The sequence below is a fragment of the Salmo salar genome, chromosome ssa02 (genome assembly GCF_905237065.1).
Source record: "Salmo salar chromosome ssa02, Ssal_v3.1, whole genome shotgun sequence".
In the NCBI taxonomy this organism is placed as follows: Eukaryota; Metazoa; Chordata; class Actinopteri; order Salmoniformes; family Salmonidae; genus Salmo; species Salmo salar.
The window spans coordinates 7,684,311-7,704,560 of NC_059443.1; the positions used below are offsets into that span (position 1 = coordinate 7,684,311).

General features: G+C 43.7%; 1 pseudogene; it reads right to left on the minus strand.

Annotated features, from left to right (window-relative positions):
* Positions 1 to 681: 681 nt before the first annotated feature.
* On the minus strand, positions 682 to 19,892 carry LOC106598660 (palmitoyltransferase ZDHHC11-like; annotated as a pseudogene).
* Between the last annotated feature and the right edge of the window lie 358 nt (positions 19,893 to 20,250).

Sequence of the window (20,250 nt, forward strand, 5' to 3'; positions counted from 1 at the left end):
TAGGGAAATAAGATATTCCCTAAAAGATAGAGATTGGGACAGAACCCTCTCCTTCCTTCAACGTCAACAGTTCTGCTTGGAATGCACATGGGACTTGAAAATCAAAGTCTCAAAGTCTCTGTAATTGTATCACTCTGCCCCCATCTAACCTCTGTGGGTAATTTGATTTCTATGTATGCTTAATTCTCTGATCTTGTCCACTCATGGCATAGACCTCTTTAAAGGGTTATACAACTAGTGGTAATGATTTAACATGTAGAACTGGAGATTATATAACACAGTGTCCACTGGGGCCAGGCAGGCTGGTGGTGAAACAGCACCAGAGGAGGCTGGTGAGAGGAGGACGCCTCATAATAATGGCTGGAATGGAGTGAACGGAATGGTATCAAACAAAATACATTCATTCCGTTCCAGCCATTACTATGATCCGTGTCCTCCCCATTTAAAGTGCGACCAGCCACCACTGTACAGCACTCATGGATTATCCAAGACACTAATTTAGGTACAGCTCCAAGAAATGTTTCTTAGGAATGACAAATGCTCTGCCACTCCATTGCCTGGATATACATAGGGTATAAATTAAGGACATTTATTGTAGTTCAATTGTTGTTCAATGAGTCTCAGTAGCGCCACTGTGTGGTTAGCTTGGGAATGGAACATTTCATTCAAGAGTTTGTATGGTATGTTTACACATTTTATTATTCAATTCAGGCAAGAACATTATGATCTGAAATGGCTAAATTAGCAAGTAAAACAATTCTTTAAATCCTCAGATAAAATACATAAAATTGCTACAAAATAAATGTCCTTCCCATCACTCAGTGTATATATCCTATTAAAATAGTAAATTATTTTAAAAAGCAAATGTCACCCATCGCAGTCAAGATTTGAGAAATCACATTGTCTGTCCTCTTCCATAGGAATCCAGGTTGCATCCAATGTGTTCTATTCACTAGCACATTCCATAACATTCCATGATGCATTTTAGAAGCTCGGAATCCAAAGTTCCATTTCCAGGTCCAAGTGGTGATCGTCATAGGCAACAGCAGGAGGTCCGTTGGAGGCATCATGGTAGCTTCAATCCAGCATGAACATTCTATTTGTTCCCCAGTGCTGTGCTGGGTAAATACTGCTTCCGGTGGCCGATTCCATGGCTTCTGACCAGACAACATCAACAGTCATTCTTTGTTCATTTCCCAAAGATTTAACATGTTGTATCGACCACAGTTAGTCAACATCCAGTAGGTGATCTACTGTACTGCACACAGACGACGTTCGCTATGGCGTGTCAATGCCTTTAGTTCCTCAGGTACTGTGTGTGGCCACCTGTAGAGCATCAGAGACCAGCTACTGATGAGCTCTGTCAGTGTAGGGGACCCCCTCACACTGGCCTGCTCTGGGGCCCTCTCGACCTCCACCCAACCTCCAGCCCAAGGGGTCATCCATCACCACTTCACCTTCCAGACAGAACATTTAAAACATGTCAGTGAGGAAAACCAGCAGATTGGAATTAGTTACACTGATAATCACCTAGGGCTGTGTCCCAAATTGCGCCCTATTCCCTATGCAGTGCACTACTTTTGACCAGGACCCATATTCACTGGGTGCTGGTCAAAGGTAGTGAACTAAATAGGGAACAGGGTGCCATTTGGGACACAGCTCTAGTTAAATAGGAAAGACCCAGAGACCTAAATTCAGCGTAGGCGTTTAAAAAAGTTCAGTCTTAATTTAAATTGTCTGCCCAAACTCCTATATTTGGGTGTGTAAACCTGGTATAATCTGGGTGGGTAAACTCCCTGGTATAATCTGGGTGCGGTAAACTCCCCTGGTATAATCTGGGTGGGTAAACTCCCCTGGTATAATCTGGGTGGGTAAACTCCCTGGTATAATCTGGGTGGGTAAACTCCTCGGGTATAATCTGGGTGGGTAAACTCCCGGGTATAATCTGGGTGGGTATACTCCCCGGGTATAATCTGGGTGGGTATACTCCCCGGGTATATTCTGGGTGGGTAAACTCCCCTGGTATATTCTGGGTGGGTAAACTCCCCAGGTATAATCTGGGTGGGTATACTAACCTGGTTTAATCTGGGTGGATAAACTCCCCTGGTATAATCTGGGTGGAGAAACTCACCTGGTATAATCTGAGTGGGTACACTCACCTGGTATAATCTGGGTGGGTAAACTCACCTGGTATAATCTGGGTGGGTACACTCACCTGGTATAATCTGGGTGGGTACACTCCCCTGGTATAATCTGGGTGGGTAACCTCAACCTGGTATAATCTGGGTGGGTAAACTCCCTGGTATAATCTGGGTGGGTAAACTCCCCTGGTATAATCTGGGTGGGTACACTCCCTGGTATAATCTGGGTGGGTAAACTCCCGGGTATAATCTGGGTGGGTAAACTCACCTGGTATAATCTGGGTGGGTACACTCCCTGGTATAATCTGGGTGGGTAAACTCCCCTGGTATAATCTGGGTGGGTACACTCCCTGGTATAATCTGGGTGGGTAAACTCACCTGGTATAATCTGGGTGGGTAACCTCCTGGTATAATCTGGGTGGGTATACTCCCCGGTATAATCTGGGTGGGTAAACTCCCTGGTATATTCTGGGTGGGTAAACTCACCAGGTATAATCTGGGTGGGTATACTCACCTGGTATAATCTGGGTGGATAAACTCCCCTGGTATAATCTGGGTGGAGAAACTCACCTGGTATAATCTGGGTGGGTACACTCACCTGGTATAATCTGGGTGGGTAAACTCACCTGGTATAATCTGGGTGGGTACACTCACCTGGTATCATCTGGGTGGGTACACTCACCTGGTATCATCTGGGTGGGTAACCTGACCTGGTATCATCTGGGTGGGTAACCTGACCTGGTATCATCTGGGTGGATAAACTCCCCTGGTATAATCTGAGTGGGTACACTCACCTGGTATAATCTGAGTGGGTACACTCACCTGGTATAATCTGGGTGGGTAAACTCACCTGGTATAATCTGGGTGGGTAAACTCACCTGGTATAATCTGAGTGGGTACACTCACCTGGTATAATCTGAGTGGGTACACTCACCTGGTATCATCTGGGTGGGTACACTCACCTGGTATCATCTGGGTGGGTACACTCACCTGGTATCATCTGGGTGGGTAACCTGACCTGGTATCATCTGGGTGGGTAAACTCACCTGGTATCATCTGGGTGGGTAAACTCACCTGGTATCATCTGGGTGGGTAAACTCACCTGGTATCATCTGGGTGGGTAAACTCACCTGGTATCATCTGGGTGGGTAAACTCACCTGGTATCATCTGGGTGGGTAAACTCACCTGGTATAATCTGGGTGGGTAAACTCACCTGGTATAATCTGGGTGGGTAAACTCACCTGGAATCATCTGGGTGGGTAAACTCACCTGGTATCATCTGGGTGGGTAAACTCACCTGGTATCATCTGGGTGGGTAAACTCACCTGGTATCATCTGGGTGGGTAAACTCACCTGGTATCATCTGGGTGGGTAAACTCACCTGGTATCATCTGGGTGGGTAAACTCACCTGGTATAATCTGGGTGGGTAAACTCACCTGGTATAATCTGGGTGGGTAAACTCACCTGGTATAATCTGGGTGGGTAAACTCACCTGGTATAATCTGGGTGGGTAAACTCACCTGGTATAATCTGGGTGGGTAAACTCACCTGGTATAATCTGGGTGGGTAAACTCACCTGGTATAATCTGGGTGGGTAAACTCACCTGGTATAATCTGGGTGGGTAGCTCTGTGCCATAGTAAAAGCCATTTTCCTTTTCTGATGATTTAGTGAAGTTGTCCAACTAGAACAAGAACATATTGACTTATTTTATTATAACAATATTTTCTAGCAAATGTTCCTAACTGATAGTTCTGAAACAAAAGACCTTCATACAGACAATACCCTAAATATTATTTTACAATACGATGACAAAAGTAGTTCAGTGATAACCTTTCATTTGGTTAGGGTAACTGACCTCAGTACAGAAAGATCCAGAAAGTCGACTTGAAATAGTTCCTGTTTCCTGATTCTTGCAGCTACCACAGAAAAAAACAAGGAGGTGCCATGCATAATATGTGATTCTACAAGTCTATCTTTGAGATAAGTACAATAATGTGTTATTCTATAAGTCTATCTTTGAGATAAGTACAATAATGTGTTATTCTACAAGTCCATCTTTGAGATAAGTACAATAATGTGTTATTCTATAAGTCTATCTTTGAGATAAGTACAATAATGTGTTATTCTACAAGTCTATCTTTGAGATAAGTACAATAATGTGTTATTCTATAAGTCTATCTTTGAGATAAGTACAATAATGTGTTATTCTATAAGTCTATCTTTGAGATAAGTACAATAATGTGTTATTCTATAAGTCTATCTTTGAGATAAGTACAATAATGTGTTATTCTATAAGTCTATCTTTGAGATAAGTACAATAATGTGTTATTCTATAAGTCCATCTTTGAGATAAGTACAATAATGTGTTATTCTATAAGTCTATCTTTGAGATAAGTACAATAATGTGTTATTCTATAAGTCTATCTTTGAGATAAGTACAATAATGTGTTATTCTATAAGTCTATCTTTGAGATAAGTACAATAATGTGTTATTCTATAAGTCTATCTTTGAGATAAGTACAATAATGTGTTATTCTATAAGTCTATCTTTGAGATAAGTACAATAATGTGTTATTCTACAAGTCTATCTTTGAGATAAGTACAATAATGTGTTATTCTATAAGTCTATCTTTGAGATAAGTACAATAATGTGTTATTCTATAAGTCTATCTTTGAGATAACTTTTACACTTTGGAAGACTACAATTTCACAGCTGCATAGCAGGAAAACTTCCAGTACTTGTGTCTTGCAACACTGTACATGATAACCAAATGCATCGGTATCATGATTTCCTAGTGGGATTACCTACCTGACACTGTCTGACAACAACGCATCACAATCCATGGAGGGCTCCATTTGCAGATGATTCTAAAAAACAATAAAATCAACATATCAATCCTGAGAATACATGATTGTGTAGTCTCACTTGTACCAAACTCATAGCTGTGGGATTGAAAAAAAATGGTTTGCATGCAACTATTGGAATTAGGGTCGCAATATTCCAGTAACTTTCCCAAAATGCCAAGTTCTTCCAGAAATCCTGGTTGGTTAATCACCAAGGCCAGAGAGGAGTAGTGAAACAAGGATCTGACCTGTCCTGCGTTGCCGTTGCTGTCAGATGACTGGGGAAAGCCCATCTCTATGTCCTGCTGGCTGGCCTGTTTACGCCGGCTTGTTATAATGTAGTCATACGTGCTCATTCTGTTTAACACTGCAGAGACCAGAGGAATGAAGGAAGGAAGACATGCAGTATGTAGTGTCTTGTTGTGATGACCTTGTGTATTGTTGTAATGCTGCAAGAGAAACATCCTCAGAGAGAATAATGAAGTGTTGTCATGCCAACTCACATACACATACACTATTCCATCGGTTCCATTGTACTAAATCAAGCTAAAATCTAGTATATGGAAGGTATTCAAAAGTATTTTGACATATGTACAATATTTTACCCAGGTCTGGGCCCGTATTCACAAAGTCTCAGAACAGAACTGCTGATCAATGATCAGTTTTGCTTTTCAGATCATAATGAACACACTTATGTTTTTATATCCTAGATCAGCACTTTCACTCTGAGACACTTGATACATACAGCCCCTGGACCAGTTTGTAACTCACAGAGATAGATGTGGAAGCCCAGTAGGTGAACCAGCAGCAGTAGAGAGCCAGTAGCCAACATGACCGTGAGGAAGGCTATAACCAGGAGACTCCCTGAGCTTGTCTCCATGGGTGCCAGGGGCAGGAAGACCAGCCACGTCCCGTTACTCATCACACCTACAGACAGGAAGACCAGCCACGTCCCGTTACTCATCACACCTACAGACAGGAAGACCAGCCACGTCCCGTTACTCAACACACCTACAGACAGGAAGACCAGCCACATCCCGTTACTCATCACACCTACAGACAGGAAGACCAGCCACGTCCCGTTACTCATCACACCTACAGACAGGAAGACCAGCCACGTCCCGTTACTCATCACACCTACAGACAGGAAGACCAGCCACGTCCCGTTACTCATCACACCTACAGACAGGAAGACCAGCCACGTCCCGTTACTCATCACACCTACAGACAGGAAGACCAGCCACGTCCCGTTACTCATCACACCTACAGACAGGAAGCCCAGCCACGTCCCGTTACTCATCACACCTACAGACAGGAAGACCAGCCACGTCCCGTTACTCATCACACCTACAGACAGGAAGACCAGCCACGTCCCGTTACTCATCACACCTACAGACAGGAAGACCAGCCACGTCCCGTTACTCATCACACCTACAGACAGGAAGACCAGCCACGTCCCGTTACTCATCACACCTACAGACAGGAAGACCAGCCACGTCCCGTTACTCATCACACCTACAGACAGGAAGACCAGCCACGTCCCGTTACTCATCACACCTACAGACAGGAAGACCAGCCACGTCCCGTTACTCAACACACCTACAGACAGGAAGACCAGCCACGTCCCGTTACTCATCACACCTACAGACAGGAAGACCAGCCACGTCCCGTTACTCAACACACCTACAGACAGGAAGACCAGCCACGTCCCGTTACTCATCACACCTACAGACAGGAAGACCAGCCACGTCCCGTTACTCAACACACCTACAGACAGGAAGACCAGCCACGTCCCGTTACTCATCACACCTACAGACAGGAAGACCAGCCACGTCCCGTTACTCATCACACCTACAGACAGGAAGACCAGCCACGTCCCGTTACTCATCACACCTACAGACAGGAAGACCAGCCACGTCCCGTTACTCATCACACCTACAGACAGGAAGACCAGCCACGTCCCGTTACTCAACACACCTACAGACAGGAAGACCAGCCACGTCCCGTTACTCATCACACCTACAGACAGGAAGACCAGCCACGTCCCGTTACTCAACACACCTACAGACAGGAAGACCAGCCACGTCCCGTTACTCAACACACCTACAGACAGGAAGACCAGCCACGTCCCGTTACTCATCACACCTACAGACAGGAAGACCAGCCACGTCCCGTTACTCAACACACCTACACAGACAAGGGCCGTTTTTTTGCCCATACCTGACATAGATGATCAAAATCATCATCCAATTACTTCTCTGATGACCTCATATTGAACCCAGTCGTCTGCATTGCCTCCTCTCTATCTAGTCTAGTTAAGCTGACCTAACACCACCAAAGACCACGACTCACTGGTAAACTGTGGTGAGGTGATGAACTCACTGGTAAACTGTGGTGAGGTGATGAACTCACTGGTAAACTGTGGGGCGATGCGGAGATAAACTCACTGGTAAACTGTGGTGAGGTGATGAACTCACTGGTAAACTGTGGCTGCGGTGATGAACTCACTGGTAAACTGTGGTGAGGTGATGAACTCACTGGTAAACTGTTTTGAGGTGATGAACTCACTGGTAAACTGTGGTGCGGTGATGAACTCACTGGTAAACTGTGGTGCGGTGATGAACTCACTGGTAAACTGTGGTGAGGTGATGAACTCACTGGTAAACTGTGGTGCGGTGATGAACTCACTGGTAAACTGTGGTGCGGTGATGAACTCACTGGTAAACTGTGGTGCGGTGATGAACTCACTGGTAAACTGTGGTGAGGTGATGAACTCACTGGTAAACTGTGGGGCGATGCGGAGATAAACTCACTGGTAAACTGTGGTGAGGTGATGAACTCACTGGTAAACTGTGGTGAGGTGATGAACACACTGGTAAACTGTGGTGAGGTGATGAACTCACTAGTAAACTGTGGTGCGGTGATGAACTCACTGGTAAACTGTGGTGAGGTGATAAACTCACTGGTAAACTGTGGTGAGGTGATAAACTCACTGGTAAACTGTGGTGAGGTGATAAACTCACTGGTAAACTGTGGTGAGGTGATAAACTCACTGGTAAACTGTGGTGAGGTGATGAACTCACTGGTAAACTGTGGGGCGATGCGGAGATAAACTCACTGGTAAACTGTGGGGCGATGCGGAGATGAACTCACTGGTAAACTGTGGGGCGATGCGGAGATAAACTCACTGGTAAACTGTGGGGCGTGCGGAGATAAACTCACTGGTAAACTGTGGGGCGATGCGGAGATAAACTCACTGGTAAACTGTAGTGAGGTGATGAACTCACTGGTAAACTGTGGTGAGGTGATGAACTCACTGGTAAACTGTGGTGAGGTGATGAACTCACTGGTAAACTGTGGTGAGGTGATGAACTCACTGGTAAACTGTGGTGAGGTGATGAACTCACTGGTAAACTGTGGTGAGGTGATGAACTCACTGGTAAACTGTGGTGAGGTGATGAACTCACTGGTAAACTGTGGTGAGGTGATGAACTCACTGGTAAACTGTGGTGAGGTGATGAACTCACTGGTAAACTGTGGTGAGGTGATGAACTCACTGGTAAACTGTGGTGAGGTGATGAACTCACTGGTAAACTGTGGTGAGGTGATGAACTCACTGGTAAACTGTGGTGAGGTGATGAACTCCTGGTAAACTGTGGTGAGGTGATGAACTCACTGGTAAACTGTGGTGAGGTGATGAACTCACTGGTAAACTGTGGTGAGGTGATGAACTCACTGGTAAACTGTGGTGAGGTGATGAACTCACTGGTAAACTGTGGTGAGGTGATGAACTCACTGGTAAACTGTGGTGAGGTGATGAACTCACTGGTAAACTGTGGTGAGGTGATGAACTCACTGGTAAACTGTGGTGAGGTGATGAACTCACTGGTAAACTGTGGTGAGGTGATGAACACACTGGTAAACTGTGGTGAGGTGATGAACTCACTGGTAAACTGTGGTGAGGTGATGAACTCACTGGTAAACTGTGGTGCGGGGATGAACTCACTGGTAAACTGTGGTGAGGGGATGAACTCACTGGTAAACTGTGGTGAGGTGATGAACTCACTGGTAAACTGTGGTGAGGTGATGAACTCACTGGTAAACTGTGGTGAGGTGATGAACTCACTGGTAAACTGTGGTGAGGTGATGAACTCACTGGAAAACTATGGTACGGTGAGGAGAAGAAAACATACTGTCAAACTGTTGTGCGGTGCGGAGACTGGCAGGGTCCATATAATGCTGGATGAAGATGAACAGGATGACCACGAGAAGCACGAGGACGCCCAGCGTAGCAGACAACACCGTCACAAAGAAGTACCTGAGGAGGAGAAACAGAGAAACGTGGCTTTGATCTCAATCAAATGTATTGGATTTAACCTTGTCCTTTTTATATGAGGCACAAAGTGCTTTCCAGTTACCCGGCCCAGACCCCAAAGAACAAGCAAAGCAGATGCTAAAGCAAAGTGGCTGAAATAAACTACATTTAAAAGAATGATATTCAAAACAATATTTCCTCAAACTCTTAGTAGTCAACGTTGACTGAAATGGGCCATCCTCCCATGCTTCCTCTTACCAGTAGTTCTGACCCCCACACAGTTATTCAGCCATTTACAGTGGTGGTCAAAGTCTTCAATACACTTGTTGCACACACCACAGTGCTTCACTTTCGGGTCCCTAGAGAGAGACACAGAGAAACCACATCAACCTTGTTGCAATTTCCTCAATGAGAAAAAAAACACAATTGTATCTCAATGTATAGTATAATGCAACAGGTCAGAAATATATACTTTTAAAGGGGAAATCCTGAATTCAAACCGAACAAAATATCCGCCCGCCACTTTTAAAAGTGAAAACATTTGACCATTTCCAGATTGCTCTTTTAAAGAGACTTGGGTGAGATACATACACATTGATTTTACACAGGTAGCAGTGTAGGTTGTGGATAACATGAGGTTGTTTCTTCTTGTCGAAGACAGGCAGTGGGTTGGAGTAGCTCTTCTTGGCACGGACGCCTGCCTCTGCTGGGTCTATAGACACGGCAGCTAGATGGGTGACCAGGTGCACAATGAAGGCTATACCAGTCAGCTGCATAGTGGAATGGTCAAGGGTCTAACAAGGGAAATATTGATAGAATTGATAAAATAACCACACCATGAACCATAGTAGAATCCAAACCAGCTTGAATATCTGATTCAGTATCGATGTTTGACATAAGAAGTGTCCACTCTCATTCCAGATGTCATTTTCACAGACCTTAGTGACTTCAAATGACTATACGGTATACTAGTGAATAATACTAGTGAATAATACTAGTGAATAATACTAGTGAATAATATAACCTTCAACTCATTCATGATCTTCTCACAGAAGATTCCATTGTGTGTGGAAGAGCCACACATAAGAAACGGGGCATTTAGGAGAGCCATGGAGGTACACAAAAGCTTCTCTATGTGAGGAGGAGTAGTAGTGCCAAGTCTGAATAAATAAACCCTTTCTGTTTCTGCCATCAACCTGCTAGCCTTTAAACAAGAGGTGCAGCTGACATCATACTGCAGTCAAATCAAGACAAAAGAGCTGTGATGACAGTGGCTTACATCCCAAATGTCACCCTATTCCCTATATAGTGCACTACTTTAGGTCAAAAGTTGTGTACTATGTAGGGAATAGGGTGCCATTTGGGACGCATGGCAACATTAAAGCCTTCTATGCAATGTATAGGTCTTGCTCTTCACTCAAAGCAGAAATATTTCAGGAACTGAAACCAAGCAAGACATCTCACAGAAAACATCTGACGTGAACACCTTGGTCAAATATTTACACTTATTTGAGTTGAGAATGACTTTTGGTACTATTCTATTGGTTCTACTTGTACCTGGAAAACTAAATCAAATGGTTCTACTTGTACCAGGCAAAGTCAATCGAGTGCAGCTCAAGTATTTGAAAGTATTTGACCCAGGCCCCCTTGAAACCTTTTTCAACCTCGGCTTTCGACCCAGAGTCCTTGACTCCTTGAGTAAAGGTTACAGAGTAGGCCATGTGGCTCCAGGGTGAAGGTAGTAGTGGAATATAGATCCCAAAGCCAACTACAGCCATGTAGCTGTATATGGTCCATCCCACCAGCTGGAAGGAGTGAGGGGGACAGGCCCAGCCGTTAACCCTGGAGAGAGATGCCGTCGAGGGGGTCACCAGCTCATTCCTGCTGCTGCCGCGTGCAGGGGCCGTCCGCCTCAGCCCCCGCCCAAAACAGCTCATCTGGAACACAGAAGACAGCGACACATAGGACCAAGGTCCCAAATGGCACCCTATTCAGTGCACTACTTTAAACCAGGACACATAGTGCTCTGATCAAATGTAGTGCACTATATAGAGACTAGTGTGCCATTTGGGACGGAGCCCAGGCCTTTCTCCTGACCACAATACCTGGCCAGGAAAACCTCTCTGGATGTAGACTATGATGACTAGGACCCTGGTTATAGACTATGATGACTAGGAATCTGGTTATAGACTATGATGACTAGGACCCTGGTTATAGACTACAACCCTGGTTATAGACTATGCTGACTAGCACCCTGGTTATAGACTATGCTGACTAGGACCCTGGTTATAGACTATGATGACTAGGACCCTGGTTATAGACTATGATGACTAGGACCCTGGTTATAGACTACAACCCTAGTTATAGTCTATGGTGACTAGGACCCTGGTTATAGACTATGATGACTAGTACCCTGGTTATAGTCTATGATGACTATCACCCTGGTTATAGACTATGCTGACTAGCACCCTGGTTATAGACTATGATGACTAGGACCCTGGTTATAGACTATGATGACTAGGACCCTGGTTATAGACTATGCTGACTATCACCCTGGTTATAGACTATGCTGACTAGCACCCTGGTTATAGACTATGCTGACTAGGATCCTGGTTATAGTCTATGATGACTAGGACCCTGGTTATAGACTATGCTGACTATCACCCTGGTTATAGACTATGCTGACTAGCACCCTGGTTATAGACTATGATGACTAGGACCCTGGTTATAGACTATGATGACTAGGACCCTGGTTATAGACTATGATGACTAGCACCCTGGTTATAGTCTATGATGACTAGCACCCTGGTTATAGACTATGATGACTAGGACCCTGGTTATAGTCTATGATGACTAGGACCCTGGTTATAGACTATGATGACTAGGACCCTGGTTATAGACTATGATGACTAGGACCCTGGTTATAGTCTATGATGACTAGGATCCTGGTTATAGTCTATGATGACTAGGACCCTGGTTATAGACTACAACCCTGGTTATAGACTATGCTGACTAGGACCCTGGTTATAGACTATGCTGACTAGGACCCTGGTTATAGACTATGCTGACTAGGACCCTGGTTATAGACTATGCTGACTAGGACCCTGGTTATAGACTATGCTGACTAGGACCCTGGTTATAGACTATGATGACTATCACCCTGGTTATAGACTATGATGACTAGGATCCTGGTTATAGTCTATGATGACTAGGACCCTGGTTATAGACTATGATGACTAGGACCCTGGTTGTAGACTATGATGACTAGGACCCTGGTTATAGACTACAACCCTGGTTATAGACTATGATGACTAGGACCCTGGTTATAGACTATGCTGACTAGGACCCTGGTTATAGTCTATGATGACTAGGACCCTGGTTATAGACTATGATGACTAGGACCCTGGTTATAGACTATGATGACTAGGACCCTGGTTATAGACTATGATGACTAGGACCCTGGTTATAGACTACAACCCTGGTTATAGACTATGATGACTAGTACCCTGGTTATAGACTACCACCCTGGTTATAGTCTATGATGACCAGGACACTGGTTATAGAATATGATGACTTAGGATCCTGGTTATAGAATATGATGACTTAGGATCCTGGTTATAGTCTATGATGACTAGGACCCTGGTTATAGAATATGATGACTAGGACCCTGGTTATAGACTATGATGACTAGGACCCTGGTTATAGACTACAACCCTGGTTATAGACTATGATGACTAGTACCCTGGTTATAGACTACCACCCTGGTTTTAGACTATGATGACTAGGACCCTGGTTATAGACTATGATGACTAGGACCCTGGTTATAGACTACCACCCTGGTTTTAGACTATGATGACTAGGACCCTGGTTATAGACTATGATGACTAGGACCCTGGTTATAGACTATGATGATTAGGACCCTGGTTATAGACTATGATGACTAGCACCCTGGTTATAGTCTATGATGACTAGGACCCTGGTTATAGACTATGATGACTAGGAATCTGGTTATAGACTATGATGACTAGGACCCTGGTTATGGTCTATGATGACTAGGACCCTGGTTATGGTCTATGATGACTAGGACCCTGGTTATAGACTATGATGACTAGCACCCTGGTTATAGTCTATGATGACTAGGACCCTGGTTATAGTCTATGATGACTAGGACCCTGGTTATAGTCTATGATGACTAGGACCCTGGTTATAGTCTATGATGACTAGGACCCTGGTTATAGACTATGATGACTAGGACCCTGGTTATAGACTATGATGACTAGCACCCTGGTTATAGTCTATGATGACTAGGACCCTGGTTATAGTCTATGATGACTAGGATCCTGGTTATAGTCTATGATGACTAGGACCCTGGTTATAGACTACAACCCTGGTTATAGACTATGATGACTAGTACCCTGGTTATAGACTATGCTGACTAGGACCCTGGTTATAGACTATGCTGACTATCACCCTGGTTATAGACTATGATGACTAGGACCCTGGTTATAGACTATGATGACTAGGACCCTGGTTATAGTCTATGATGACTAGGACCCTGGTTATAGTCTATGATGACTAGGACCCTGGTTATAGTCTATGATGACTAGGACCCTGGTTATAGTCTATGATGACTAGGACCCTGGTTATAGACTATGATGACTAGGACCCTGGTTATAGACTATGATGACTCGGACCCTGGTTATAGACTATGATGACTAGGACCCTGGTTATAGTCTATGATGACTAGGACCCTGGTTATAGACTATGATGACTAGGACCCTGGTTATAGACTATGATGACTAGGACCCTGGTTATAGACTATGATGACTAGGACCCTGGTTATAGACTATGATGACTAGGACCCTGGGGGACCAGTACCGAGAAAAAATGTTTGAAATGTATGCATTCACTACTGTAAGTCGCTCTGGATAAGAGCGTCTGCTAAATGACTAAAATGTTTTAAATGTTTAAATGTTTATAGACTACAACCCTGGTTATAGACTACAACCCTGGTTATAGTCTATGATGACCAGGACCCTGGTTATAGACTATGCTGACTAGGATCCTGGTTATAGAATATGATGACTTAGGATCCTGGTTATAGAATATGATGACTTAGGATCCTGGTTATAGTCTATGATGACTAGGACCCTGGTTATAGAATATGATGACTAGGACCCTGGTTATAGACTATGATAACTAGGACCCTGGTTATAGACTACAACCCTGGTTATAGACTATGATGACTAGCACCCTGGTTATAGACTACCACCCTGGTTTTAGACTATGATGACTAGGACCCTGGTTATAGACTATGATGACTAGGACCCTGGTTATAGACTACCACCCTGGTTTTAGACTATGATGACTAGGACCCTGGTTATAGACTATGATGACTAGGACCCTGGTTATAGACTATGATGACTAGGACCCTGGTTATAGACTATGCTGACTAGGACCCTGGTTATAGACTATGATGACTATCACCCTGGTTATAGTCTATGATGACTAGGACCCTGGTTATAGACTATGATGACTAGGAATCTGGTTATAGACTATGATGACTAGGACCCTGGTTATGGTCTATGATGACTAGGACCCTGGTTATAGACTATGATGACTAGCACCCTGGTTATAGTCTATGATGACTAGGACCCTGGTTATAGTCTATGATGACTAGGACCCTGGTTATAGTCTATGATGACTAGGACCCTGGTTATAGTCTATGATGACTAGGACCCTGGTTATAGACTATGATGACTAGGACCCTGGTTATAGTCTATGATGACTAGGACCCTGGTTATAGACTATGCTGACTAGGACCCTGGTTATAGACTATGCTGACTAGGACCCTGGTTATAGACTATGATGACTATCACCCTGGTTATAGACTATGATGACTAGGACCCTGGTTATAGACTATGATGACTAGGACCCTGGTTATAGACTATGATGACTAGGACCCTGGTTATAGACTACAACCCTGGTTATAGACTATGATGACTAGTACCCTGGTTATAGACTACCACCCTGGTTATAGTCTATGATGACCAGGACCCTGGTTATAGAATATGATGACTTAGGATCCTGGTTATAGAATATGATGACTTAGGATCCTGGTTATAGTCTATGATGACTAGGACCCTGGTTATAGAATATGATGACTAGGACCCTGGTTATAGACTATGATGACTAGGACCCTGGTTATAGACTACAACCCTGGTTATAGACTATGATGACTAGTACCCTGGTTATAGACTACCACCCTGGTTTTAGACTATGATGACTAGGACCCTGGTTATAGACTATGATGACTAGGACCCTGGTTATAGACTACCACCCTGGTTTTAGACTATGATGACTAGGACCCTGGTTATAGACTATGATGACTAGGACCCTGGTTATAGACTATGATGATTAGGACCCTGGTTATAGACTATGATGACTAGCACCCTGGTTATAGTCTATGATGACTAGGACCCTGGTTATAGACTATGATGACTAGGAATCTGGTTATAGACTATGATGACTAGGACCCTGGTTATGGTCTATGATGACTAGGACCCTGGTTATAGACTATGATGACTATCACCCTGGTTATAGTCTATGATGACTAGGACCCTGGTTATAGTCTATGATGACTAGGACCCTGGTTATAGTCTATGATGACTAGGACCCTGGTTATAGTCTATGATGACTAGGACCCTGGTTATAGACTATGATGACTAGGACCCTGGTTATAGACTATGATGACTAGCACCCTGGTTATAGTCTATGATGACTAGGACCCTGGTTATAGTCTATGATGACTAGGATCCTGGTTATAGTCTATGATGACTAGGACCCTGGTTATAGACTACAACCCTGGTTATAGACTATGATGACTAGGACCCTGGTTATAGACTATGCTGACTAGGACCCTGGTTATAGACTATGCTGACTAACACCCTGGTTATAGACTATGATGACTAACACCCTGGTTATAGACTATGATGACTAGGACCCTGGTTATAGACTATGATGACTAGGACCCTGGTTATAGACTATGATGACTAGGACCCTGGTTATAGTCTATGATGACTCGTACCCTGGTTATAGTCTATGATGACTCGTACCCTGGTTATAGTCTATGATGACTCGTACCCTGGTTATAGACTATGATGACTAGGACCCTGGTTATAGACTATGATGACTAGGACCCTGGTTATAGACTATGATGACTAGGACCCTGGTTATAGACTATGATGACTAGGACCCTGGGGGACCAGTACCGAGAAAAAATGTTTGAAATGTATGCATTCACTACTGTAAGTCGCTCTGGATAAGAGCGTCTGCTAAATGACTAAAATGTTTTAAATGTTTAAATGTTTATAGACTACAACCCTGGTTATAGACTACAACCCTGGTTATAGACTATGATGACTAGTACCCTGGTTATAGACTACCACCCTGGTTATAGTCTATGATGACCAGGACCCTGGTTATAGACTATGCTGACTAGGATCCTGGTTATAGAATATGATGACTTAGGATCCTGGTTATAGAATATGATGACTTAGGATCCTGGTTATAGTCTATGATGACTAGGACCCTGGTTATAGAATATGATGACTAGGACCCTGGTTATAGACTATGATGACTAGCACCCTGGTTATAGACTACCACCCTGGTTTTAGACTATGATGACTAGGACCCTGGTTATAGACTATGATGACTAGGACCCTGGTTATAGACTACCACCCTGGTTTTAGACTATGATGACTAGGACCCTGGTTATAGTCTACAACCCTGGTTATAGACTATGATGACTAGGACCCTGGTTATAGACTACCACCCTGGTTTTAGACTATGATGACTAGGACCCTGGTTATAGACTATGATGACTAGGACCCTGGTTATAGACTATGATGACTAGGACCCTGGTTATAGACTATGATGACTAGGATCCAAAGTTCTTCATTTTTTTGTGTCAAATGGCCAAGTACAACTTGCCCCCTTCCATCATCACACCAAAAGTGAAAGGGATGTTTTGTGTCTCTTTTAGAACGCATGATGCCACACTGGTAGGCTGCGGTTACATTTGCCAGGGAAATGAGTTGAGTTGTAGCATGACGGCATCGTTACCATCCCCCACAACCATCCTGTATCAACAGCTTATCTCACAGTGTCCATAGCGGTTCAGCATTGTATCTAAACACTCTGGGCTGACGTCCCAAATGGCACCCGATTCCCTATATATTACACTACTTCTGACCAGGACCCATAGCGCTCTAGTCTAATGTCGTGCACTATATAAAGAACAGGGTGCCGTTTGGGACGGACGCAACTGTGGTCATAATATCCAACCCTTCTGGACGGTTTTGGTTAAGATGAAAACAAATTTACTTCCTTTTCTTTGGACTATCTGTTTTTTAAAAACAGAAGTTCGTTTCACAAGGAGGATATTGCTTTGAGCAGTCAGCCAGTCACATTTTAACCTTTCCCAATCAAAGCTGAACTTTTTCTATGACATTTACGCGGACAAACTCCTCCTATGCCACTATGTTTCTATCGTTATTTCTTTCTGACTTAAAATTGTCCCTTCCTCGTCTTACCTTCTCCACTAAGCTGTCAAAATCATAATGACCATTCTCTTAATTCTCAAAATTCAATAGTCAGAATGTTAGTGTATGAAAAATGATGATGCTGTAGAGCTAATCGTATTGTCATCATCTTAATTTTGGCACACATGGGCATTGAGCCAGCGCTTTGACATGGGCGTATGATCCTGTGTGCCTCCTGAGTTCATTGACAGGGGTTGAAATTCGGTTGCCTAGCAAATTCAGTAATAAATCCCTGTGGCGTATTCATTAAGCGCCATACGGAAGAAGATGTACTGAAACTGGGAAAGACTAGTCTAGACTTGTCCTATAAGAAACTCTCGTTTTCGTTTGCAGTTGTAAAACGTTTTGCCCCGGTGTGGACTAATGAATAGGACCCAGGCTTCTTATTTGAGCTCCTGCCAATCGGATGGTTTCTCCGACTACACTGTTTTCCTAGGCAAATAATGTAGCCCTAGTTCCCACAATAGTTGAAACATAAATCGAGACAGGAAAATGTATAGTGAGGCAAATGGCTTTATTATAGAGAAGCCGTAACAAAATGCACCAACCGGACGTTTGTAACTGCGAATGTTCCATAATGCGATTTGTTTTCATCATCTGTCAGTCACACACTCAACAACGCTAGCAAACAACACCACAATCAGAACTAAACATTTTCCAAAACACCAACGTGCACAGCTGCAAACATAAAATACATAAACTGATTAGACACATTATATCAAAACACATCAAATGTTCTATTGAAGTTGACCTTTTACATCTGTAAAGTGTATTCAGAATTATTAGAAAATTACTTACGTTTGTCGGATGGCGTTCAATAACGAAAAGCACACTGTGATGACAAAAATAAATATTTGCTCAAATTAAGAAGCAGAATTCACCGTCTTGATTGCCCATAATTGTTTGGTTCACCCAATCAGTCGGACTTATGTCTCAACTACAGTCTCTTGCCAAAACGCAAAAGCGCACTGAATCAATTGAGCAGGCAACACTTAGGAAGGCTACTAGGCTATATAAAATGTAACGTACGTAAGATCCATATCAAAGGAACTTGCACGGTGGGTGTCAGTCAATCATCATAAGTTGGAGAACTTATCTCGCCGTGCGACCACTGCTATGGAAACTGGCCTTGGAGAAACGCGCATGCTCCGTACGCGGTGCTAATATAACACCCTCTGAAAGGATGCCTTTAACATTTACCAGGCTGACTGCACAACCAACTTTTTCAGTACTTTTCATACCTAAAACATTATTTTTTTTTTATAAAAATGAAATATATGTCTACATATGCAGCCTAGAACTCTAGCCCTATAACCTTGGCATTGCATTCAACTTCATGTAGCTATAATTAGGGAGATTCTTTCCCATGACTGGTTTGCTTCTTTAGGAGTAATTTACTTTACAGTTATTATGCTACATAATTTATAGCCTCCACAGAACAACAGGAACTGAAACCAGGTAGGAAATACTGTGGCAGTGAAACTTCTGCTTTCTTAACAGACTCCTACACATGCTTTAAAGTCTGCATCCTAAATGGAACCCTGTTCCCTTTATAGTGCACTTTTAAAGAATGTGTAGGAGTCTGTTCCAGTTCATCCGAAAGGTGTTCGATGGGGTTGAGATTTCCCTTCACTGGAACTAAGGGGCCTAGCCAGAACCATGAAAAACAGCCCCAGGCCATTATTCTTCCTCCACCAAACTTTACAGTTGGCACTATGCATTGGGGCAGGTAGGGTTCTCCTGGCATCCGCCAAACCCAGATTTATCTGTCAGACTGCCAGATGGTGAAGCGTGATTCATCACTCAAGAGAACGCATTTCCACTGCTCCAAAGTCCAATGGTGGCGAGCTTTACACCACTCCAGCCGACGCTTGGCATTGCGCTTGGTGATATCAGGCTTGTGTGCGGCTGCTCGGCCATGGAAAACCATTTCATGATGCTCCTGACGAACAGTTCTTGTGCTGATGTTGCTTCCAGGGGCAGTTTGAAACTCAGTAGTGAGTGTTGTAACCGAGGACAGATCATTTTAATGCCCTACACGCTTCAGCACTAGGTGGTCCCGTTCTGTGAGCTTGTGTGGCCTACCACTTCGCGGCTGAGTCGTTGTTGCTCCTAGACGTTTCCATATTACAATAACAGCACTTACAGTTGACCTGGGAAGCTCTAGCAGGGCAGAAATTTGACAAACTTACTTGTTGGAAAGGTGGCATCCTATGACAGTGCCACGTTGAAAGTCACTGAACTCTTCAGTAAGGCCATTCTACTGCCAATGTTTGTCTATGGAGATTGCATGGCAGTGTGCTCTATTTTATACACCTGTCAGCAACGGGTTTGGCTGAAATA